This window comes from Sinohyriopsis cumingii, chromosome 10 (assembly GCF_028554795.1).
Source record: "Sinohyriopsis cumingii isolate HCF-2022 chromosome 10, ASM2855479v2, whole genome shotgun sequence".
NCBI lineage: Eukaryota > Metazoa > Mollusca > Bivalvia > Unionida > Unionidae > Sinohyriopsis > Sinohyriopsis cumingii.
In genome coordinates this window covers 73,098,353-73,126,294 of record NC_142970.1, presented here as the reverse complement: position 1 = coordinate 73,126,294, position 27,942 = coordinate 73,098,353, and the positions used below count along the sequence as shown (strand labels likewise).

Sequence of the window (27,942 nt, the reverse complement as noted above, 5' to 3'; positions counted from 1 at the left end):
GGTCCGTAGTATTGACTAGTAAGACAATAGTAGTACATCCCCATCCACTAAGCTAAGTCGGGTTATCCAAATACTGAATACCATGTTTTATTTACGTTTTGATATGTTGTTTATACAAAGGAAACAATCAGTTTCAGCCGCATGGAGGCTTTCAGATCGTCTGTCCATTAATAAATCGTTGATAACGGGATTCAGCCAAAAATAAGTTGGAGCTAAATCAAGGCTGTATGGAGGAAGTGACAAAGTTTGGATCCTGTGCTCCTTCAGGAAGTCAGTCAAGACGGCTGTATGTATGCGCCTGTCCTATGGAGTAGATAGATACAATGGGTACCGGAACGTGACCATTTTCAAAAGAGAAAACACATCAGAATTGTAGAATATAGCAGAGGATTGCATTCGCAAGGTTGTACCAAGTCGGCCTTAACATCAGTGGGAGAATATTCTAAGAGCGTCAGACTGCATTTTCTTCTCTTTGCATAGTAGCAAAATTGTTCTTCTTCTCCGACATTTTTAGGTCTCTGTCATTTATTTTGTAGCCCTCATGTTAAAACAAAGTATTCAGAACCTTTCAAATACCGATTGTATATGCATTTTAGAGAGTGGGTTCGACAGTGGTTACAAGTTCTGTATTTAAGATGCATATTTTGTTTACGATGGAGATCTCATGATACGTCTATTTATTTGCAAGAACGTATCATGGCAGTCTATCTTGCTTCATACAATCTAAAATACAATCTAAAAACGTGAAAGGTTTATACAAGTAAACACAAATATTGAGACGGGCATACACTTAACAGATCATTTTTTAAAAGTTTGTCAACTTTGAAGATTTCGATATGTCGAAATGGATTTTGAATACAGTTTGGTAATATGTACTGTACCTTAAGCGGCTAATAGTTTTTGTCATAATGACATGCTAGAGCCATTAGGAGACGTTTCTAAGCTGGTTTTTATTCGTTTTTCCAAGACTGTTTACCGTCATCCTTAATCGTCAATATTACAACTGCCATCGAGGTCAATATTACAACTGCCATCAAGATCAGTATTACAACTGCCATCGAGTTCAATATTACAACTGCCATCAAGATCAGTATTACAACTGCCATCGAGTTCAATATTACAACTGCCATCAAGGTCAATATTACAACTGCCATTAAGGTCAATATTACAACTGCCATCGAGTTCAATATTACAAATGCCATCAAGGTCAGTATTACAACTGCCATCGAGTTCAATATTACAACTGCCATCAAGGTCAATATTACAACTGCCATCAAGGTCAATATTACAACTGCCATCAAGATCAGTATTGCAACTGCCATCAAGGTCAATATTACAACTGCCATCGAGGTCAATATTACAACTGCCATCAAGGTCAATATTACAACTGCCATCAAGGTCAATATTACAACTGCCATCGAGTTCAATATTACAAATGCCATCAAGGTCAGTATTACAACTGCCATCGAGTTCAATATTACAACTGCCATCAAGGTCAGTATTACAACTGCCATCAAGGTCAATATTACAACTGCCATCAAGGTCAATATTACAACTGACATCAAGGTCAATATTACAACTGCCATCGAGTTCAATATTACAGATGCCATCAAGATCAGTATTACAACTGCCATCGAGTTCAATATTACAAATGCCATCAAGGTCAGTATTACAACTGCCATCGAGTTCAATATTACAACTGCCATCAAGATCAATATTACAACTGCCATCGAGTTCAATATTACAAATGCCATCAAGGTCAGTATTACAACTGCCATCGAGTTCAATATTACAACTGCCATCAAGGTCAGTATTACAACTGCCATCAAGGTCAATATTACAACTGCCATCAAGGTCAATATTACAACTGACATCAAGGTCAATATTACAACTGCCATCGAGTTCAATATTACAGATGCCATCAAGATCAGTATTACAACTGCCATCGAGTTCAATATTACAACTGCCATCGAGTTCAATATTACAAATGCCATCAAGGTCAGTATTACAACTGCCATCGAGTTCAATATTACAACTGCCATCAAGGTCAATATTACAACTGCCATCAAGGTCAATATTACAACTGCCATCAAGATCAGTATTGCAACTGCCATCAAGGTCAATATTACAACTGCCATCGAGGTCAATATTACAACTGCCATCAAGGTCAATATTACAACTGCCATCAAGGTCAATATTACAACTGCCATCAAGGTCAATATTACAACTGCCATCAAGATCAGTATTACAACTGCCATCGAGTTCAATATTACAACTGCCATCAAGGTCAATATTACAACTGCCATTAAGGTCAATATTACAACTGCCATCGAGTTCAATATTACAAATGCCATCAAGGTCAATATTACAACTGCCATCAAGGTCACTATTACAACTGCCATCGAGGTCAATATTACAACTGCCATCAAGATCAGTATTACAACTGCCATCGAGTTCAATATTACAACTGCCATCAAGATCAGTATTACAACTGCCATCGAGTTCAATATTACAACTGCCATCAAGGTCAATATTACAACTGCCATTAAGGTCAGTATTACAACTGCCATCGAGTTCAATATTACAAATGCCATCAAGGTCAATATTACAACTGCCATCGAGTTCAATATTACAAATGCCATCAAGGTCAGTATTACAACTGCCATCAAGGTCAGTATTACAACTGCCATCAAGGTCAGTATTACAAATGCCATCAAGGTCAGTATTACAACTGCCATCGAGTTCAATATTACAAATGCCATCAAGGTCAGTATTACAACTGCCATCAAGGTCAGTATTACAACTGCCATCGAGTTCAATATTACAACTGCCATCGAGTTCAATATTACAAATGCCATCAAGGTCAGTATTACAACTGCCATCGAGTTCAATATTACAACTGCCATCGAGTTCAATATTACAACTGCCATCGAGTTCAATATTACAAATGCCATCAAGGTCAGTATTACAACTGCCATCGAGTTCAATATTACAACTGCCATCAAGGTCAGTATTACAACTGCCATCAAGGTCAGTATTACAACTGCCATCAAGGTCAATATTACAAATGCCATCAAGGTCAGTATTACAACTGCCATCGAGTTCAATATTACAAATGCCATCAAGGTCAGTATTACAACTGCCATCAAGGTCAGTATTACAACTGCCATCGAGTTCAATATTACAACTGCCATCGAGTTCAATATTACAAATGCCATCAAGGTCAGTATTACAACTGCCATCGAGTTCAATATTACAATTGCCATCGAGGTCAATATTACAACTGCCATCGAGTTCAATATTACAAATGCCATCAAGGTCAGTATTACAACTGCCATCGAGTTCAATATTACAACTGCCATCAAGGTCAGTATTACAACTGCCATCAAGGTCAATATTACAACTGCCATCAAGGTCAATATTACAACTGCCATCGAGTTCAATATTACAAATGCCATCAAGGTCAGTATTACAACTGCCATCGAGTTCAATATTACAACTGCCATCAAGGTCAGTATTACAACTGCCATCAAGGTCAATATTACAACTGCCATCAAGGTCAATATTACAACTGACATCAAGGTCAATATTACAACTGCCATCGAGTTCAATATTACAGATGCCATCAAGATCAGTATTACAACTGCCATCGAGTTCAATATTACAAATGCCATCAAGGTCAGTATTACAACTGCCATCGAGTTCAATATTACAACTGCCATCAAGATCAATATTACAACTGCCATCGAGTTCAATATTACAAATGCCATCAAGGTCAGTATTACAACTGCCATCGAGTTCAATATTACAACTGCCATCAAGGTCAGTATTACAACTGCCATCAAGGTCAATATTACAACTGCCATCAAGGTCAATATTACAACTGACATCAAGGTCAATATTACAACTGCCATCGAGTTCAATATTACAGATGCCATCAAGATCAGTATTACAACTGCCATCGAGTTCAATATTACAACTGCCATCGAGTTCAATATTACAAATGCCATCAAGGTCAGTATTACAACTGCCATCGAGTTCAATATTACAACTGCCATCAAGGTCAGTATTACAACTGCCAGCAAGGTCAATATTACAACTGCCATCGAGTTCAATATTACAGATGCCATCAAGGTCAGTATTACAAAGTCTCAGTATAAAGTAGTATACGGAGAAAACATCAATTTTGCTTACTTTACAATTCTTGACTTATATCTGTGCATATCCTGAAAACGTTCGATGTCGTCCAGTTTCTTCAAACCTGCATTTCCTTATTATTCACGTTACCTTAATGACTGAATTATATGACACTCAGTAGATTTTCCAATACGTGGCTGAGTCCGTACATTGGTGCACACCATCACGGATGCCAATTTCATATGGCTATTTATAAACATTTCATTAGCACAACATGCGTGGACATAAAGTCTAGAATCCACGAATTTGATTGGCTGAAATGTAAGTATAGAACTAAGCTTTTAATGTAGATCAGTGAAATAAATATGTAAGAAGCCATTGCAACTATAAAAATAATCCCTATTACTACACGGGTGATTTTATCAACAGTTTGTTTTGGTTATTTTCCTAAATATGTGGAGCCACTTTATAGTTAATAATATGTATACGTGTCATCTTGCACAAGTTTTGGAGTCACTACAAAATGTGACAAAGTTCATTGACCATAAATCTCTATCGGTGTGCTTCGTCATTCGATAAATTTATGTACATTTTTTAAGTGTGCAAGGGTGTTCGTAATCAGTAGTGTGATGAGATCATGATTTTTAACAGTCTGACAGGCATACTCGGAATTGGTTATTGTTTGATCTTCTACAATGGAATATATATTGTTGCATACCATCACGGATGCCAACGTCATATGACTATTTTTAAAAATTTCACTAGCAAAATCTGTGTCGACATAAAGTCTAGAATCAACGAATCCACGAGAGAGAGAGAGAGAGAAAGAGAACACACACATAAGTAGACCAGATATTATCTCATTTCTGAGATTCAAAAGAACTGCATACCTGAGGATGCACAATGTCATTTCTAAAATTTAAGAGAACTGCATACCTTGAGGATGCATATCGCAACTGAGACTTGTAAGTGAAAACTAGATAATTATGCATACCCAAGTCATATTGTCAATAACCTGGACTTGCAAAATGCAATAATATACAGGAACATATAGAATAGAACTAAATTTGCTTTAAATAAAACTCAACTTAGGTTCACGGTATTCTAAAATCCGTTCAAAGAGAGTACTATTATGTAATCGATATTATATATATATATATATATATATATATATATATATATATATATATCTTAAAATTGGTATTCATTTGACTACTTTCTTCTGTCAACTTTATGTTGAAGTTGAACAATTAAAAAAGTTAGTGAAATCTCATATTGTTCGTCTGAGTAAACATATAAACAAAGGTGCAAGGTAACTAAAGTACATGAACTATTGCTGGTTGGGTTTTCTTCAAATTGCAGACAATATTTTTAACTATTCAATGGTAAAAATGGTTATTTCTTTAAAATACTTGGTTAAACAAGGTAGGGATTTAATGGACAGCATATGGTCTCTAAATATTGCCAATAGTAACGCATGTTATACAAATCTTGATTTTTGACAAATTGAATACACATAGAATACCCGTTGAACAAGTGACTCTTACAATGTATCGCTCCAGATGAACATAGCTTAGACCCTAATGTATTAAGGCTTACACCCTATGGTAATAAGGCTGCGATCCTAGTGTATTAAGGCTTATATCCTAGTCTAATAAGGCTGCGATCCTAGTGTATTAAGGGTTACACCCTAGTGTAATGAGCCTTCGATGCTAATGTATCACATTTTGCACTTTAGTGTAATAAGGCTTACACCCTGATGTATTAAGGCTTAGATCCTAATTGTTTTTCAGTCCCCTTAAAATTTGAGTTTTGCTAAATAAATATATCTTCTGTCCTACTTGACAGACGCACCGTATATCGTCCAAGAGATCCATATGTAAGTGACCAGTTGAGACGACAACATTTAAGAAAGTAATGTCCATAAGGGAACTGACTAGAATCAGCTTGGATTGAATCATAAAAAGTTCAACAAAATACAAAATATAAAGATAAATAAGCAGAACTAATGTGAAGGTAGATGTAGGATTTGGTTTTCTTCTGTGAACACTACTAGCTTTGCCATTCTGGTTCTAACGTGTATCAGGCTCCACCCTCATTTCCCATAAATAACACTCTTACTTCAAAATCAAACCTTGATTTTCTTTGAAAGCCGTTATTTAGGTCTACAGTACATAGTTTTCCATATCGGATATCACAGTTGTGGGTGTCCAAACATACCCGAGACTTAAGTTCAGCTATATTTGCTGAAATAAAAACGATTAAGTCAGTGGCGTCACTAGGGTTGGGGTCACCCAGTGCGGTAACTAATTGTGTCACCCCCATAGACCTCCTTCCTGCACAAAAATATTAAAAAAATTGTATAGACAGTCATTTTGGTGTCAACCCCTCTGATGGTGTCACCCGGTGTGGTCCGCACCCCCCTAATGACGCCACTGGATTAAGTGCCATTCACAAATTTTAATTTGTTAAAACACGGTTCAAAGTTATTGAAATAAATCTGGCCAACAAGCTAATTTGGTTCATTGAATAATTAATCATACTTGATTGTAAGTTTGAAACAGTACATACTTCTTGTCCTGTTATGCAATGTACGTGTCAAATGTCAGGGTGACGATTTTCACGTGTATGTCGAGATTAAACAAATAGACTTGTAAATTCTGAAGAGAAAAAGTAATTAAAGCATATGATGAATGATTTCCAAAAACTAAGAGTTGCTTCCCTAAATAACTCTTTGTGTTTTGGGAGACAAATCGGTAGCCTTCATTGTGGATTGACCGCTATTCGTTTCACAATACATCAGTTACTTTGTTGATGGCAAAATGTGAAACTTGCATTTAGGTTGAAAATAATTATTTTCTATGTCGGCAGCGTGCATATGAACTCCTAAAAACTATGGTAATAATTATTTCATATGTCAGCTACGTGCATATGAACTCGTAACAACTGTGGTCATGCATAATAAAGTATTCTTTGACGTGTCTTCCTTTGGTTTTTGTTAAATAACATTATAACTCTCAGTATTTGAATACGCACTAATTAATCATTATTTAAGTGAAAATAGAGTAGTCTACAAGGAAAATAATTCGGAAATTGTCTATTGGAAATTAAAGTTATGGTCGGTCACTAATGCTCATACATACTATTAGGTAAGAAATCATTCCAGTAAATGAGATGAGTAGAATACCAAGTCATGAGGGGTCTAAAACACTGAGCATGTTGTTGGAGAAATCAATGATCAATGCAAAAATTGGTATTATACCTTTAATCAATAATCAATACCGAAATCAATAATCAATACCCATGATCAATAATTAATATTCAATAGCCAGCAACGTGATCACTATTCTCTTTTTCATTTTTCAAGGTATAAATTGCCTATAAAATAAAAACTCTGGCTTACCACAGGTTAGTTTCAAATGACCAAATCAATCTTCTCTTTGCCCACTTTTCACAATCCCTACCTTTTGTGAAAACGAGTCACCATCATTGACACCATCCTACCAAAATATTTCAGGTGCTGAAGAAACTAAGCGTAATTCTTGTTTTCTGCTATGAGAATCATGTCATTACGTAATACATTTGTTTTCTCCCTCTCTCTCTCTCAGTATATATATATATATATATATATATATATATATATATATATATATATATATATATATATATATATATATATATATATATATATAAAACATTTTTCTCCATTCTTTGTGCTATAACATGCGTGACTTATCATTCAAATCACAGAATATAATATTCATATTTAATGAACAGCTGCCAAGTGCGTCTGACAGTTGATATTTTTGTGTGGACAGAACGATATAAACTACTGCTCAAAATGTTATACAGCCAGCGGTAATTTGGTAAGTTATATTAATAAGTATGGTGATTAACGATTCAGACGATACAAACGAAAACGTTCTAGATAAGATTACTACCTTAAAAGAGGTAGAAACATACTCTGTTTCCAGATTTAAAGATGAAACTGGATTGATTCCTGCTGAGAGACTCCAGACGACAAAATACTTGAGACGATCTTCAAATGAAGATAAAGAGATTTAAATACAATCAAAAGATAACAAGAACAGCATGTTCCAGCCATTTACGTCAACTACAAGAACGTAGTCCAGCCAATTAAACTGACAGATGCGTAATACGCAAAAGATGTGACTCAAGACAAAACATAAAGACCTTTGCGATGATGTCAGATTCGTTTTCCAAAACAAAAAGAATCTCACTGGCTACAGTTGTCTGGGGTTGATTGTAATATGTAACAAAAAGACAACATTTTTATAAAAACGAAATTGACAGAGACCTTAACAAAGCGTCTGGATAATTGACGTTATATAGAAAGGCTCCCAAAGAAAACGCATCCCATAGCTTCTCATTGTGCATAAAATCTCCGTAGCAAAAGGCATTTGTCTCAAGAGTTTCAATTAGGATCTTTTCGAGGCACGTGATAGATTGTACGTCGTAAAATGCGTTCACTTTGAACCTAGCATGGGGAGGGGGTAAACAATAAAACTGTCACGGGAATTAGAGGTGTCGTGAAGGCGTCAATATTGCTAAGGTGGCGCTCTACAGTTTCGTAGTTTGCATAGGGTTAGAATTATAAAGAAAAAGAATTTTCCCGGCTTTCCTCACTGGTTATACAGGCTATTTAAAACAATACCTTGTATATCTTAGATATAGTTCAAAGAACCTTTAATGCCCTTTATTTTGGTGTATGATTGATGGGTGTAATATGGGTTATAGAGTATACAGCTTGGTCTTTCTCCATAGGTGACCCTTTAAAAAAAAAGTGCCCGCTCCACTTGGTCATTTTCATTTCCTGAACTTCAGAGGTAAATTGTATAAAAAGGAGCCAATAACTTTCTTTTTACATTTTATATATTTGGTAATTTATTCATTGCACTTTCAGAAGCTGTTATTGTCTAGTCTGGAAAATTAATTTACCCTCTTTTAATCGTTGCTACGGATAGTGTACTTTAGAGTAATTCAGGCTGATTTTGTTGAGCACAAGGGAGCAGTCATTTTAGTTAGCAGTGTGCTTAGATCATGTACGTTCCAAAAGTGCAGTATAAAAAGAAATGTCAGCCACATTACATTAAAGTAACATAGAGGTAAGCCAACATTCCACTGTGCAAACAACTTCATCTTACATACGTCACTCTCTCAAAAGTATATAAAAACTGATGAGCGCCCCCCTAAGATATAGAACTTTAGCAACGTCGTAAATTGGTCTATATTGTTCTGGGAAAGAATTTGAACAACGTCGTAAAATAGTGTTGTTCTGGGACAGAAAAGGTCAACATGGTCGTACAACAGTCGCCGTCGTTCTGAGACAAAACTTGAACAACTTCGTAAAATGGTTAGTATTGTTCTGGGACAGAACTTAAACAACGTCGTAAAATGGTCATAATTGTTCTGGTACAGAACTTGAACAGCAACGTGAAATAGTCAGTGTTGTTCTGGGACATAACTTGAACATCGTCCTAAAATGGTCCATATTGTTCTGGGATTGTAATATGCTGAGTAATCAAAGATGATCACGTGATCTGTTTTAATCTGCTATGCAAAGTCCTCATTATTATTATTATTATTATTATTATTATTAAAATGATCCTAATCTTAATTTTAATCTGCTATACAAAGTCCTCATTATTATTATTTATAATCTTAATTTTAATCTGCTATACAAAGTCCTCATTATTATTATTATTATTATTATTATTATTATTATTATTATTATTATTATTATTATTATCATCATTATTATCTAATGGATATCAAGCGTCCAAAGATGTTCATATTATCAATATTAAGTCTGCAAAGGTTTATTCACATTCTCACCATGCCAGAGAGGGGAGGTAGAAACACGTGTATCATGATAATAAATTGAGATCGTCCTCTGTAACTGAATTAGGTTTTAATAATTTACAGAATAAAGATATCATGCGCGCGCGTGTGTGTGTGTGTGTGTGTGTGATTAGGATTTTTAACGTAGCTTTAAAAGAAATTCATTCATATCGTTACGATGTCTGCAGTGTGACAGTTTATAGTGATGTCTAACACTGGGGCATCATGCCGCAGACATGTAGCATGATGTTCCTCCCAGTCACTTTATCCTGACACCAGGTCGACCAGTCATAACACTAACCTCTTAATGATGAGTGCCAAGCGAGGCAGCTGTTAGTACCATTTTTGTAAGTCTTTGGTGTGACTCGGCCGGGGTTCGAACCCATGACCTCCCGCTTCCAAGACGGATGCTTTAGCCTCTAGGCCACCGGAGCGGTCTAAAAATATGATCGATGTTTTTAAAATGTGATTTGAAAAGATCAACAAATATGTTTGAGTGGTCTGCAACACTTACAATATACCAACATTTTCATGACCAAAATGTGCAAAGAATACTACATTTTTATTCTTTTGGGACGATATTTGTTTTAGAAGCATATATTAATTTCAATTCCATCTAGCCTACATCTTAATTGGGAAATAAATAAATTGTACACGCCAAAATCTTGAACGTAATGGAAACATAGACACGTAAGAAGACTGTAGTACCACAGTAGGGGCAGCCACAAAGAAGCCACTGTATAGACACAAAGTAGCCAGAACTAGGACAGCCACAAAGAAGCTAGAATACGTACAGCCACAGAAAAAAAAAAAACAGAATAAGGACAGCCAGAAAGTAGCCAGAATATGGAGAACCACAAAGTAGCCAGAATACGGACAGCCACAAAGAAGCCACAGTACAGACAGCCACAAAGTAGCCAGAATACGGACAGCCACAAAGAAGCCAGAATACGGACAGCCACAAAGAATATAGAATACGGATAGCCACAAAGAAGATAGAATACGGATAGCCACAAAGAAGCCATAATACGGACAGCCATAAAGTAGCCAGAACACGGACAGCCACAGAGTTACCAGATTAAGGACATAAACAAAAAAACCAATGGCAAATGGAAAATGTTCTTCTTTCATATTAAAGTCTGAAATGTATAGCTTTGCCCGCTGAATATTAGCAGATGACAAAGTGCTCGGAACAATCTCTTGATGAACACAGAAGCAATTAATCTCGTCTGTATGACTAAATAATACAAAATACAAGTTAATAAATAGCCCCCAGTAAATAATAATCACACCCTAGTTCCTTTCACATATCTAATACCAAAATCTACTGACAGGCCCAGAAATGTTTTAAATGTACCCTTGAAAAAACAAGAAATAGTATATATCCTAATAAAAGTCAGTATTTTGTGTTACATGTATAACATACCATTCAAATCATAGATACTAAAAAAGTCAGTATTTTGTGTTTCATTTATAAAATACCATTCAAATCAAAGTGAACTATTAACATTTCTAACTGAGTGCTTTATATTCGTTATATGCAACGCTTTATGATGTTTTACAAAGTTCTTTTACATTTCAGAGAGTATTGCCTCCAGTAAACAGTGGAGGGAGTGTCTAAAACTTTCAATTGTATCGGGTTTTCTAAAAGAAACTAGACAATAACGTTACCAGCAAACCATTTCTACAACTGTTAGTTGTCAAAGCGTTATAACGTTACATTCACATTCATTGTCTCAAAGAGGTAGAAGGAACACTTTCCAACATGTTGGATTGCTAAGTTATGTTTGATCTGATTCGAAATTTGAAACGCGGCCTAATTTTCAGTTTAATTAATGGTGCTTAATTAGACGAAGACATTTGTCATCTGAAGGTAAAATTATACATTTTGAGACATCCGATCAGCCTTGTTCTATTTTTCCTCCTTTCTTTCTGAAATATTGCCGCCAATCCGTACCCTAACTCTATAAAGAAAACGAGATGTCACACATTCAAGAGTAGGCGTAAACAAGGTTAAAGAATGTACTATTCTTAGCGCCATGCATACTGACAAGACGTCAATTAAGCTCATCAGATATCTCTATCAAATAACATTAAAATGCAATGCAAATAACCACACCCAAACCTAATATAATTCCCATGTACAAAAATATGACTTTAAGACTGGAAATTAATATTAAAAAGATTTCGCTTTCGAAGGTGACATCATCAGTTTGCAAAGAATGAGAACTATTCTATTTTGGTTTTGTCAGCCGGGTATGTTTTCACACGGTTTATGGCTTACTAGAAATTGAAACCAGTGTACTTAGGACGGCAAATATAATTAAGCTTGGAGTGTGCTTTATTAGTTCCTTCTCATACTCCCATTGCTATCATTTACTAATATTTGACCTTGCATCGAAATTTTAGTAGGATCAATACCCCAAAAAGGTTTATCGCATACTTTACCATAGTATAAGATAGATCCACTATCACGTAACGGAATACCAGAGAGCTTCCAAGCAGACGATTTCGAAAAGATATCATATATTTTGGTGTTATGTTTGAATAACCTGTTTAATGATTTGGTGACAGTGACGCTGCATTAATCAGAAGAATTAAAAAAAAATGTGACTTACCTCTAGTAATGGGGCATCAAACCAGATTGTTAGAAGCAGAAGACTTCATGCAGCTGATATGAAATAATTAAAATCACTAATTCTTTGAAAGGTGATAGTTTCACATGCTTGTGTCGTCTAATGTCATTGACATTATTCTCGTAATATTCGAATTAAATGCACTATTAACAATTATTCAACTCCTCCGGCATCACATGCATTGCGTTCTTAGCAAAATCTGTAGGCAAAAGGGGTTGATAAAAATGTAAATCATTCGAAATTATTTTATCATAAACCAAATGGCAACGTGTGTCTTACATAACCGGCAAGTTCCGAATCCGAAGGCATTCGAGTATAAAACAACATGAACGCCTCCTTCTGGCAACCTGGAGCGTAAAAGGTGTTTGATCAACACAACGTAAGGATGAGTTCTCATTTAGCAGGTTATAATTGCGATCACTGAGACGATAACAGGTTGAATTTCTTTAGGCATTTTCTTGAGTAAACATTAACATTCTGTATTTATCATACACTCACCTCAACGCTTTTGAGCCGACTGGGGAGCCTTCATGGGGAAATGAATTGTTCACGACAGCGTGTGAATTACTGAATACACCATGATCTGATAATCACGCATAAATTTTCATGAAGATACTGTAGATGTGTTAATGTTAGTGATAGTCGAATTTATAATGATTTGCGCGCTGACATAGGGTGAGCTATTTTAAGTCCGTACTAATTGCAAATTAACGATTTTATATACTAAGTTAAGACCGAGAAAAACGGTTGTAAATATTGTCGATGAGCTAAACTTGAATGAACTAAGGACGCAAGCAATATATTGGACAAAAGAGGTAGTTTGGGAACCAAACACATTGAAAGTCACTTAAAATATAATAGGGGTGGGTGAGTTTTCGACGTGTCTCTACTTTTTTTGGCTGTTTTTCTTTTAACTTATCGATTACTTCATTAATTAACCTAATAATTAATTATATGGATTTCCATTGAACATCTAATAAAATCACCCTATTCATTTATCTGATTTCCTTTTTCACTATTAAACATTTTTGCTGATAATCAGTCATTTGCAGAAGTGTGCTTCTTGACACTCTTGGAAACTTCAAACAGAGTCATTCATTTATAGCCTATCACTTGCTCACCTGGAATATTACAAATTGGTGTGAAAATTACTTAATTTTTTTAGTGGCTTTTTAAATTCAGCCTATCAGCATTACGTATGATCATAAGTTAAAGAGACGATTAAAAAGAGATTTATGATTTATTATTTAACATAAACCGAGTACATCACACAGACAGATTTTCCCATGAAATAGAGATATTTGTATTTACCAAACCCGATTAGCTGAAAAGAAGTGTTCACAGTTTAGGTGAGATACGAAAGCCTTTGAGATTCTCAAGAGGGAGCGAAGATGGCGGTCAGCAATAAAGACATTGATGACCATGATTGGCCCACCGTAGAGCAATGTCCGGCGATGATTTCAGGATTACTTAGGCATAGGGCAGGTTAACCCGTGCTCAGCCTTTGTGTTCAGATTTGATGCTTTCTGGAAATAATTGGTCTTCATTGTGTTGTTGTGCGACTAATGAGAGAACCAGATGAAGTATAAGAAAAGGACATACTGTTTACAGTCGGTAATAAGTACCCACAGACACAACTGGACGGCTATGAATCAATTTAAAGGTTGTTTGATAATAACAAGAATCAGTACAGTGAAAATCAATTCTGAGATTACCAATGATAAAATGAATATGACTGGACACACCTAATTAGATTCATGAAAATTTATAAAGTGCGGAATATGAACACACATCTCAGGCGCTAAACAAATGTATTGATACATATAATCTGGACAGTTCAATCGAGGAAAAATCAGCGAACTTTACGATCATCGATAGGTAATCTTCGGAAAAAGGTTAAGTTTAATTTTACGAAGGAACTATAATTTACTAGATACTTTTCAATTAGTTTGAAAATGTAATCTTAATGAATTAACTATATTTTTCTTTGTTCGGGGTAATTAGGTTAACTAGAAGCATACGACACAGATTTATTGGTATACCTGAATTTAATTAAATTGCAATGTTTTAAGGACAAAAGAACAACAACAATTATTATATGGGTGGCAGTATTACAGATCTTCAGATTAGGAAAGGTGTACAGATTGGGACGCAAAATTACCAGTTATCGAAAATACGAAAAGGGGTCTTAAATAACCACCTTTGATCGAAAATAGTAAAGATATGCAGGCAAAATGTAAATATTTAGCCAGATTTCAATACCGTCGTGATAAGAGCTGAGAAAATCGCCTGCATCCTGTGAGCGACCTATCCAAGATGAAATTTTTAAAACAATAAAAATGATAGACTGCTGTGATCGTTCCTGCTATTAGTAGTACTTCCTTTTTATGCGGCCACTATCCGCCTTGATGAGATCTCTCCATTTACATTGGGCTGTACCTTTTGCGTCGGCAGCGATAAAATTAAAATGAGCTTAGGTCCAAGCCTACCACGGCATACAATGCACCCATGCACTGGCTTCTTTTAAAAAGTTACATTAATTTTGATTTCTGTTGAAGCTTCAGCCAATCGGTGACTTTAATTCTTTCAACTCCGGTATTTTTGTAACCACCACACATAGTGGGGTTCGTAGTTCATAAAATAAATGATAAGTCTGTCATCTAAAATAAAATTTTATTTTCGTGATAATTATGCATAGTCAATTGCATTTTTCACAGAAACCTCCCGCAAAAGCATAATTGTCGTTTTGAAGATATTTCAGTTTGGGAGTTCGCTTTAAAGACAGATTGATACCATGTTCCAAGATTGAATAAATGTCTTTATCTGAAGCTTCTTGATAAATGCGAAACGACGCATTTTGAATTTTAGTTGAATATTTACGCTAAATGAATTTCGCTGCACAGTGGACTATGACAAAGGGAGATAATCTGAGATCATTACATGGTCCCGTAATAGAAATAAAATATAAAATCTTTAGCTTTTTCTCCACGAAATTTTTTGACGTAAATTAATGTGCTTACGCAAAATTTGCGGCATTTGCCTTATTTCTTTTAAAATGACGTTTATGGCAAATGTTTAAATGAATGTTGTGCGTTTAGAATGATTGCCATATAAAATGGAACTATGTCTTGGAACATGCATTGATTTCAGACTTTCATTTTCAGTACCTTTGTTTGAGAGACCATGTCATCGCTTCTGGCGTGAAAAAAATGCAAAGATAAATCATTTAGCGAGATTCGAAGGAAGATATTCCCTCGACCATTTTCTTCACGGAAATGGATGCAATTTAATAAAATCAGTCAAACGTTTGAGAAAACGGATGAAATGTATGGATAAAGCAATATGTTTAAAAAATGACTTGACCGGTTGCAGAAGCTAGATATCAAACTTAACAGACAGAAAGTATGCAATCTCGTTTAACGTGCTCGTGTTGTTCGGTTTCAGGTCCAAGTTTTGACAAAAAGCAATGAGGAAAATGAAATATGTTTAGACAAACTTTAGTATAAACACTACATTTTGCTTTCACGGTCTTTTTAGTTGAAATCATCTAGTTCCACTTTTAAAAGCTGAGAATTGTTAATCATACATGTATGTGCTCAAAATTACAAAAGATACATTTTTGGGGACACTTGTAATTTAGATCCCGCTCTACAGTTTGGCATTTTGCATAGGGTTAGAACTTTAAAGGTTATTTTAAAAAATGACCCTGAATATCTTAGGTATTGTTCAAAAGAACCTTTAATATCCTTTATTTGGGTGTATGATTGATGTGTGTAATATGAGTTATAGAGTATACACCTTGTCCTGTTAGTTCCGCATGGTCATTTTTACCTCCTGAACTTCAGAGGTAAATTATAAAAAAAAAGAGAGCCGATAACTTTATAAAAATGTTATTATTTGGTAATTCATGCATTCCACTTTCAGAAGCTGGTATTGTCTAGTCTGGCAAAGTTCATTTTCCTTTTTTTAATAACTGCTATAGATATTGTATTTTGGCATAATTCAGGATGATTTTGTAGCACAAGGGAGCGGTCATTTTAGTTAGCTGTGAGTTTAGATCATTTACAATTTCCACAAGTACAATATTCAAAGAAATTTCAGTCACAGTACATGTAAGGAACAAAGAGGTACACCAATATTCTCTTCTCTCCAGTGTGCATGTTCCAAATGTACACAACTTCATTTTACACCCGACACTCTCTCAGAAGTTCGTAACATCTGCAGTGTGCCCTCTAATAGCGCTGATACGAAAATGCCTTGCACACCATTGGTTAAGCTGTAAGGTATCCAAGGAGACCTATTATAAAACCACACCCAATATCCAGGACTTGCTTAACATAAAACTTATTCCTAAAATTATAGATTCAGCATAACTGGTTGATGAAACAGGTGGGAAATGAAACATATTCATTTTCTACTTGGCGAATCTGTTGCTGCAGGGCTAAGACGACTAATTCATTTTTTTTTCCTGGTCATACTCATACTCTCAACATACCTTCTATGTTAACGATGAAGGCGGATCATCTAGGAAAAACGCAAAGAAATTTGCAAGTGATATATCCCTAGACGTTTTGTGCAGACCGTGATAAATATCACACATATGACTGTGGTACCACATCGTCATTGCATCCTTTTGTTATCAAAGTTTTATTAGAATTATTCGAAATCCTTTCACCAATAAGCGATTAATTCATTCCCTCAAGGCCAAAGAAAATGTGTTCGAACAAAGTGTTAACAATTCTTATTCTTCATTTCGCTAAAGCTATCAACGGTAAAGGTCAGGTTGAGTGGTCAGTGTGCACCGCGTGACTCTCTTTACCTGGGAGTATCTAAATGCGCAAAACCTTTCAGTAGTTTGTTTCAACTCGAGAAGAAGATATTTTAAAGCGTATAAGAGCCTGCCTGCGTCATCCACTCCCAAATGAAAAGGAAATACATGGGGGTCCCGCCAGAGGAGAAGATGCCTTTGATTCATATTCACATTTCTAAATAAGGTGTTCTCTACCTTTAAATATAAGCTATTAACGTTAAATTCACAACCGTTGAAATCTCCATTAAAACCAAGCATCATTTTTAGAGCATTATTCACAAATATATAGTTTTGCAAATTTAATCAAAATGTTTCATGTTAAAGAAACATTTTGCGTAATCAAGACGATTGGAGATAGTTTTTAAATCTCTTTGCTATTTGGAGAAAAAATATATATGACGGTAGAGTTTATCACATCTTTATGCAATTCAAGAGACTGTTCGAAGTGACTGTAGAGAGAAAAAAACACTATTGCGAATGAATGTGTCTCCCACAGAGTAACCCTGATTCAGTCTCACAACTATAGGTTGCGCTTCACTAAGAGAAGCAAGTGTATCACGTGACACTATTGTGCAACACATGCAAATATGAATTGAAATACAAAACACGTCAAATGCGTATAAATCAAGTGTGTCAATAATTTACTACTTTCTTGTCGCACAAGAATACCATAAATGCAAAGCAAACGAATCAAAATACGAAGTGGTTGACATTTGACAACTTCGAAGGGGCATGAGTCTATTCGTCTCAATGAGGTAGGATTTGTGCGTACTTAACTCAATAGAAAAGCCTCATTTGGGTAACTATCAACCTCTAGCACAAACAAAAATTTGCAAGAGAGCGTTTGATACTAAAAGAAGACTTAGGTTTTATGGAAATTAATTTTGAAGTATTTACCAGCGGGTGGATATTTAATTTGATTTATATTTTCTTATATATTATCCATAGACACAGCGGAGAGAATATATATATATATATATATATATATATATATATATATATATATATATATATATATATATATATATATATATATATATATATATATATATATATATACTTGATAAAATGTAGCGAAACACGCTGATAATAAAAATACCTCTGCTGACTCAAAATTATGGTCTGTTCTTTCTAATATTTCAATATTCAGCGTCATATAATTATTTCTTGGTTGCCATGGCAACAGTGAGAGACTGGTGCATGGGAAACGAGGACACTGGCTCAAGTAGTCAAGCGATTAAAAGAAAGAAGAAGCTTTAACATGTTCATGAATTTTTTTCTCCCTTCGAATCATCAATCCATCGAAGTAAAAGTGAAAAGTAGATTTAGATATATTCTATTTCTCGACATGTTTCGAAATTATTAAGTAATGGCTTTTTTCGAGTCTTCCATAATCAGTTGTAAGAGTTGTCTGCCCTCTTCGTCATTGCATAAATGCACATTAATACCATTTCAACAGGTAGACTTTAGTATCGACATATTAAAAATCGAATTGGGTACTAGGGCACTTTTCTCATACGTTGGGTACGGCAGATGAAAAAATTCAGACTTTGGCCAATGACCAAATATTACATTATTAGTTTCACCTAGAGGTTTACGATTTCCAAAAGTGCATTCAGTTTTAAAAGAAACACATAAAGGAGCATTAAAAATGTTCTCTAAAGCTTTTAACTGACAGTGCAGATTTAGATTCATTTAAAAGATAAAAGTTGTGCATAAAAACAATTACTACCTGACGAGGTGTTTCTTAAAATACATCTTTGAAAACATGATATTACGAGAATAAAGAAAATTCTTTTAACAGCTCTACAAAACAGAAGTTCATTAGAGAGCTTGAAGGAGTGTTAAGTAGTCATTACTCTAATAGAAAACATAAATCGTAGATGAGTTACGAATGCTGGAATAGAACTCACAGGTTATGTATTAGCTGCCAGTTAATTAGATCCAGTTGGAAGGAAGGTTTTGGAAGTATATATATTTTTCAACTATGCGACAGAGAAATATAAACGTTTTGTAAACAATAATTCTCTTAGCTCAGTCTGGTTCTCTCGGTCTAGTCAACTCTGCCTGGTTCTCTCAGTCATAGTATATATGCGCTAGGGACTACTTTTGAACACAGAAACCACTCGGTGTCTTCTGTTGTGCCTCATGGAACACTAGCTAGGCTACAAAACTCCATACTCTCAGGAGCTAATGCAAAGCCACCAGTTATGTCAAGCTGGTTTCTTCAGTCTTTGTAAAACACCCCCAATTCACCCAAGTTGAATCAAACATAATAATGCAATTGCAAATGAATACTCTTGCACTTACTAATCAGAGTGGTTCATTCATCAGTCCCCACCCTATTCCTCACGACGATTTCCACGTAACGTATCGCTACACAAGCAATAAAAACATTTGCCAAATTTCCAGGACAGAAAATATAAATTTCCATGACAGACATGAAGTTGAAGTCTCCTCAGACGTAATCACTATACACTCTTTGGTTAGAACTATAATCAGTATTCTGTCACGACCATATGCTCATAAACGCAGTAACAGAAAGCAACGTTTTGTAAAACGTAACAAACAATTTAATTATCAATGTTGTAAATGAAAATGTGAGAGGAACTTAACGTATTATGAAGTGGTTCCAAAATAATTGTGAAAGACTTATATTAAAGTCCAAACAAATTGAAAAGTAACGTATGAACTTCAGAGCCAGAAATGTACTGATCCGCCAAGAATCATAACATTGTCAAAATGGAGTTGTCCAGAACATTCCTGAATAATTCACAATATTTCCAGAATATTGTTATTATTCGTTCAAAAATGAGAACTTTATATTTCCATTGTACAGTCTTAAGTACAACATAAAACACGTGTGCAGACTTACAACAGGAACAGAAGAATAAGAATGACTCCAAAATAGGAATTAATCTGAATGGTCATTTCCCTCTTTATATAGACCTTATAGTATGACTATATTTCGCAAAATGCTCCACGTGACACATCATACTACTAAATAATTATTTCGAAATACCTATCCTGTGAAGTAGCCAATCCAATGGGAAATTACTTCTTGAACCGTGAAAAAGACCCATCAGCCAATGAGAAAGTAAGCCAAAAATCGTCAACAAGTCTTATTGTTAAGATTATTATTAGTAATTATCAACACATTCGTAATCATCTATTAACATATCTTATGTAATTTTAAGCTCTCAGTATTCCTAAAATAGACCTTAGTCACATCACGTAGGCGAAATCGAACTAAAGGCAGGTCATCCCATTGCCCTCATTAACATACTCGTATTAATGAGCAGTATTTACACAACAACACGTGGCTCGAGACGCTCTTTGTGCAATACTTCCAACACATAACAATTATAACTTTTTTCTTGATTTCTTTTCCTTTTCTAAGAGGGGCAAATATAGATAGAGTCTACTTATATAAATATTCAGATTTTGATAAAAGAGTACAAGGCATGATGAACTTTTCATAAAGTGAGAGGTAATAATAGTAGTTGTTTTAATAATATGTGTGTTGAATTTGCTACCAATATAGCAAAATTGCTGGGTTATTTTAACTTATTTAGAAAAAAATGAAGTAAGAAAAATAATCTATGACGGTGTTTGTACCAAGACAAGAAAATCCCAGTCGCGGGGTTACATTATTTGTCTCACAACTCAGCAGACCCTCGCTGGGAAACAAATAATGTAACCCCTTGATATACAGAACGTCAACAAATGTATTGAATGTTTAAAAAATTCTAGCGAAACATTCAGTTTTTCCTCGATTTCTACGTACGTTTAAGAAATTGAAAAACGAATAATATTGCATTTACATATTGCCTACATCAATGTGTAAATGGCATATTCATACGTTTTAAATAAAGGAGAAATTAAGCGAAAAAGAATATTTACACTTGGAGGACTGAATGAAGATGCACGAGATCGTTCCATACTAATACTGCGCCACCAAAGACGAAAATTTAAAAAAGAGTAAGGTTTTCTTGGAAAAATAACATCCAGAACCCCCTCTTATAGTAAACTTTAGATTTGTTTACATAGAAACTGATAAATTCAAATATATTACGAAGGACTGCAGGTTCAAACCAGTTCAGAACATTTTTTAAATTGCTGACAATTCAAGTATAATCGAATCTAAACTAATTGCCATGTAAATATTCACTGGTACTAACTATTTTAGTTTTACTGAAGTGTCGTATAATATAACGCAAGCACTAATCTCTCTCAATCTCTCTCTTTCTCGATCGATCGATCGATGATCGAGCAATCGAGCTTTCTCAAAATTTAGATTCAAGGGTTTGCAATTATAGACACTATGCTCCCTCCTGGGACCTACAGAGTAGATGGTGTAGGGATGCGTCATATCGACTTCTATCACAGAGACCACGCATTGTCCAAGTTCGATTAATGGGAGAGTTAAGAAATAACGTATGTTTTAAGCATGCTATGTGTATTCATATGATGGATGGACGAAACAAAAATGGATATATGTGATGATGGATGGAAGAAAAGTTGAACGTAAGAATATATGGCAACATCTTACGATCGGTATCCTTCTGCTGCTTGAATATGGTCGTAAAATGCTCTGAAATTATTCAGTGCATCTTGAATGCATTAAATCTCTGGTGCGGGGAATATGTTGGTTGTTAAATTCAAAATGTTTCAGTCATATATGAATCACATGGTACTGGTTAGGATCAGGATCGCGATTCTGCAGATTATATATGTTTGCCTTTGAGCTTAAGGTACCGTGTAAATGATCTGAGGGTTATGTCCCTTATCCAAAACCGCCAGTAATACTGAAGTCGTGTCACATATATTTCTTTCATTGGCCTTTTCCGAGATAATTCGCTTGTTAATGTAGATCCTGTGATTCTGTGATCCAAATGAAAAACAAATAAACAGTATTTCGAAATGTGATAACAATTAAAAAAACCAACAAAGAAAAAAATACAGAATCCAGCTTCATGCAGATTTTATCATAAATTCTATTTAAGCGGCTTGTACAAATTACTTAGTTTTCGCAAATGATTTAGGTCGACCTTTTCAAACAACGACGAGACAGACTGCTCCAGTTTTATTAAATTTATTACGTTTCAAATTCTCTTTAACACAGTATTTTGGGTTCTGATCTACACAATATATGCGTTGAGTACGATCTTTCAGCTTCTAATCTGTGCCTACAATAAACGAAACAGGATTTCTCGCGCCTCTTGTTAAACAGGTAATACTTTCAACTTGAATAAATCTTTTATTGTGTCGTATACCAATACCACTTGACATACTAACACAGTACTTACTCATATAAGAAATGGCCTCAATTAAGCCAACAAAATGTGTTCCACACTGAGATGAAGTTCATTTCCAAGGAGACGTAAATCAGTTTATTGGCTTTGTTCAAGCGCTCTGTTCACCGAGATTAGGCCGACCATCTCATGCGGATAGCCAAACCCAAAGGGTCATTGATAGGTAGTACACGCAACGAGATGCTAAATAAGGTTGATTTGTATGTCACAAAGGCTTTTGCGGGTTGTAAATGTTACACAAGTTCAACATGAACAGTGATAAGTTTTCCCTTGAAAAGCCGCGAACTCTGCGATTTACAAATTTCTCGAGGTTACTATAGCTCTCCAAATTTAATATTTCTAACAACATTTACCCCTGTAACTAGGGTATCTATTAGATCCCTTTTATTGGAAAAGCTAAACCATTACCAAAATAAATGGACGCAAATTAGAAACCATTTTGAATCTTTGGTTCGTTTCTATTATACCATATACACGTTATGTACTGTAAAACAATCTATAATTATATCACGGACGTCACCCTGGTATCAACCGAATGCATATCAATGTGAGGTAATGTGTGTGTGTGTGTGTGTGTGTGTGTGTTATTTGGATTTTAACACTTTTTCAGTCATATCGTTACGATGTCTGCAATGTGGCAGCTTATAGCGATGTCTAGCACTGGGGCATCATGCAGCAGACATTTAGGATGATGTCCCACCAAGTCACATTATATTGATACCGATAAAGGCAGCTGCTAGTACCATTGTTACAAGTCTTTGTTATGACTCTAACTCGAACGCGCGACCTCGCGCATCCGAGGCGGACGCTCTATTTTTGTCGCTGTCAATTCCTAATAAAAAATGGTGTCTACAAAACTTGATGCAAGGTTCGGAAACTTTCAGTTAGTATATTTTACATCATTTGTGAGGCTTGCTATTAAAGAAAACTCACCTTGGTCAGTGTTGTAGACACCATTTTTTATTAGGAATTGAAGCGACAAAAAATTATTAAACTAATTGTGTTTAGTTTCGACTATATTTGTAAGAGCACATATTTTAGCCTTTCCTTATAATTTATTTCAATACAAAACTTGATTTATATCGAAATAGGACTTTATTCAATTCTGATTCATTACTTTCTTTCTTATTTATATTCATTTTTTCTTTTAAATCTCATTTACTTATATATGTACTTATGTATTTACATACGTATCTTTACTTATTTAGTTCCTACCGACTTACGCCAAACATTACTGGCTTTTTAAATATAATTGTTAGAGTTGGAAAAAAAATCCAGAATATATTCTTTTCCAGTAGAACTCAAGTTTTAATAACTTTGATGCCCCGACTATTTATATTTCAGCTCTACAGCCACTTTTAAAAATGTGTACGCAAATTAATACTATTAGTTCGATTTATGGATTATCTTGAATAAGAGTCATTTAATTATTAATGAGCTTGTTGATAAAATTATCAAATCACATGGTCATTACATTACTGACAAAATGCAAATAAAATCATGGCATATTGCAAACAACTCTGAACTTGTGACTCTTCGCCCTTAGGACAGTAGCGGTCAGTTTACAGTAAATTATTCGGGTATTCAGACCGTTGGTCACTTAATACTATCCTTTGTACCACCTTTCTTTTGTTATCTTTTTATTTATATATTCGACCAAATAGCAATAAAGACTTTGGAATCTAAGGCATCGTCGCCCATGTTGATAAGCTGAGAGATCAAGCCCACGTGTTCAGCTAAATATCACTTATCTCGGCCAAAAGTGCCGACGCTATTTATCAACGGTGACAATTAATGACCAAATGACGACCAGGAAATAGTCTAAACTGCAGAAATAATCGACTCTTTTGAAAAGAAAACATTTCCGTTGACAGAAACAATTTAATAAATTTATTTCAATTTCACCTTTAAGCGATAAAAGCTAAAACCACGGCAAATGTTTCCTAGTGACTTGAAGTAAGGACATTCAACATTGATGTGACCCGTTACAAACAGAGCCAGTGTATCTTCGCGGGTCAACTAAAGTCCACATACCATGGTATCTGATCATGTAACCATAAATAAGATCGGTACAACCTTTAACTTCGATGTTCATCATGGCATAATGTTGGGGTTATATCATTCAGGTTGTGAACGAGTACAAACCTCACAAACCCTGTTCAACAACTGCAACCACGCAAGCAATAAAAACGTTTTGCTTTATAGGGTGCAATCGACGGTAACGTGTTTGATTTAAGGGTTGGGTGAGGCAGATTTAGAGGGGGATGGAGGGGTAGACACTAAAGGGCGGAGATCGACAGACATGCATATATATAGACAGACAGACAGACAGGTAGGTAGGTAGGTAGGTAGATAGATAGATAGATAGATAGAGATAGATAGATAAATAGATAGATCGATAGATAGGTATGTAGGTAGGTATATATATATAGATAGATAGATAGATAGATTGACAAGGGATTGGCTGAAGAAGAAAATAAGTTAACGTCTAACAGGTCTTGAAATTGCTGGTCAGAAGCAAGGGCAAGTAAACAAAGCATCAAGTGGGTTGGAAGCCTTCTTGAGAATATCAACAAAAACATATTTCCACCTTAGTTGACCTTTTAATAATTAAAGTGTAATAAAGCGCTATTCTTTAACATGAAACAACAGCAAAGTGGCGGACATACGAACTTGCCCTGATAGCAATAGGAAAGGTTTGACCTTTAGAAATTATCTCATAAAGTCAATTTAAGAGATAAATATTTTAGTTGCAGGTTAGACATCGAAATAAGATTTCATAAGAGAATGAAAGTAATGAATTATTTATGAATAATATGTTTGTATTTGTTGAGGTCAAAATGTGTTTCGTTCGTGCATTAGACAATGACTTGTTTGGATCACGAAACTCAACTTAAAACATATTCCTTCCATCAGTCTGTCAAATTCCTATTCCTTCCATCAGACAGTCAAATACCTATTCTTTCCACCAGACAGTCAAATTCATATTCCTTCCATTAGGCCGTCAAATTCATTTATGACCATCGGTCAAGAAGAAGCTTCCTCTGCGAAAAGACTTAGTGACCTCAGTCTTGTTTGCAATTCATACCCTGGCACTAGAGGACATTTGACAAGGCAGCAGATGTGCTAATGGTCACTTCCTTTGTTTTGTACAGAGTGCATTCAATTACTACTGCCGTCAACGCAGCACCATATATAGAATGGAAATTTCTAATTATACTGAGCGAGAAGTCTAGTTCGTGCTAGGTGTCATTCTAACAAGGATGAAAGAATGAAGCCCTAAAAAGTAAAACGCTCGAAGTTTGTTTTGCCATATCTTTTCGGTGCAATAAATTGTCACTGCCATCAGTAAAAGCAAATTAAATAGCATGACATTTTATTGTTTCCTCTTAAACAAGGCAACTCCCTTCTATTATATTTAATTTCACAACGAAAGAAACGAAGTGTTGTTACAATTTTAGTTTTCTCAGATAATTAAAGAAAAACTGTTCAAATTAAAAGAACAGGACTCTAGAAGTAATACATAGCTGAGGTAAAATTTAGTAATGAAGGAATGAAACACAAAAATTTACATGAGGATCAGTTTTGTTTTAAAACAGTATGTATCATGGAATATTTTTCTTCTTTTTTGTAGCAAAGTACATCGTTGTTCCAGCGCTCTGATAGGCAAAACACGATGAGATAACTGCAAATAATAACATCAATCCAAGAAATTTTAAACGGTAGGTAAATGCGCAATTATTATTATAAAATTTTACAAATATGGACATATCCAATACTTATATCAGCTATAACATAATATTTTTTCTGGTTTTTGCTTTGGCGAATGAGCTTATTTATCGTAATATTCAACAACGTTTTCCACATTGTTGTTTTCGTTGCTTTTTCTTCTTAACAATATGCATCCCAACGATACGTCACGTGATTCCTTGACGAAATGCCAAACTAAGTACATGTACTCTAATACTCTTCGAGTCTTGAGATGATTGGTGTTCTTACCACTTTTTCAAAAGATGATTTATCAGTAATCACTTTGCTATCATTTCTGGCTTAAACTAATTAACAGTAATCCCAAATGATTCAACCACAAATGCAGCTTTGCAATGTAAGGTATATTACAAATGGGGTTAAAACTGGGGTTCATATCGGGGATGAGAATATCCTTTACCCATACAAACCCATATGTGCTGACATTATTTTAAGCAATATTAAACATTTTCTAGAATTGAAGAAAAAGAAAGAAATCTTTTTAGCTTGCAAGTGACACGTGTCAGTGAAAATGTGGGGTCATTACTTTTTCATCGCAAAATACTTAAGTTCATGTAAATTGGGTGCTTATTGCTCCATCCCCCTAGGGGTATGAGGCTGGAGTCGGTTAGAGGGACGCGTTTCTCGGAACGAGAACAACTGGCAGCTGGTTGGATTTCCCGTTGGAATGACTATTTAGTCAAGCACCTGATAGTTAGGTTGGCCTATTCCTCTCTCATGTGACCGGCTCAGACCGGTAAGTTTTCAAGTAAATAAAACGATGGTCAAAAGCACGGATCCTATTGGAAAATTGTAGTATCGGTGGTCAAAAGCACGGATCCTATTGGGAAATTGTAGTATCGGTGGATAGTCGGTAGGAATAACTTCGGGTAACTAGAATAGTGTGATGTTATTAACTTTTTCGTCGTACAGGATCATGAAAAATTAATTGTGTTCATTTATCCACCATTCTGTTGACGTGCTTTCAACAATTCTTTGACGAGATTAATGTGGTGTATAATATAATGGTAATGAAAGATAATCCAATCGATAATTTCTGTATTTGTTTGTGTGCACTTGTTGAATTTTATTTACTTTTTGTCTTTTAGTTAATACTGCATTCTCTTAATCATATTCATATTCACTTTCAATTAGTACTGCAATATCATAATCATACTCGTATTCACTTTGAATTAGTACTGCATTCTCATGATCATACTCGTATTCACTTTGAGTTAGTACTGCATTCTCATGATCATACTCGTATTCACTTTGAATTAGTACTGCATTCTCATAATCATACTCGTATTCACTTTGAGTTAGTACTGCATTCTCATGATCATAATCGTATTCACTTTGAATTAGTACTGCATTCTCATAATCATACTCGTATTCACTTTGAGTTAGTACTGCATTCTCATGATCATAATCGTAT

General features: G+C 35.0%; 1 protein-coding gene across 3 annotated transcripts in view; it reads right to left on the bottom strand.

Moving 5' to 3' along the window:
• The window catches only part of LOC149790384 (lactadherin-like), a 193,879-nt gene that overhangs the window by 112,947 nt on the left and 52,990 nt on the right, over window positions 1-27,942 (bottom strand). The window contains exon 1 of one of the 3 annotated variants that reach the window (XM_089972431.1): window positions 12,618-12,954. The exons of the other annotated variants lie outside the window; for them this stretch is intronic. The gene's annotated coding sequence lies outside the window, so the exon portion shown is untranslated. Of the gene's footprint in view, window positions 1-12,617; window positions 12,955-27,942 lie in introns of those variants that run through there. 3 annotated transcript variants of the gene reach the window in all.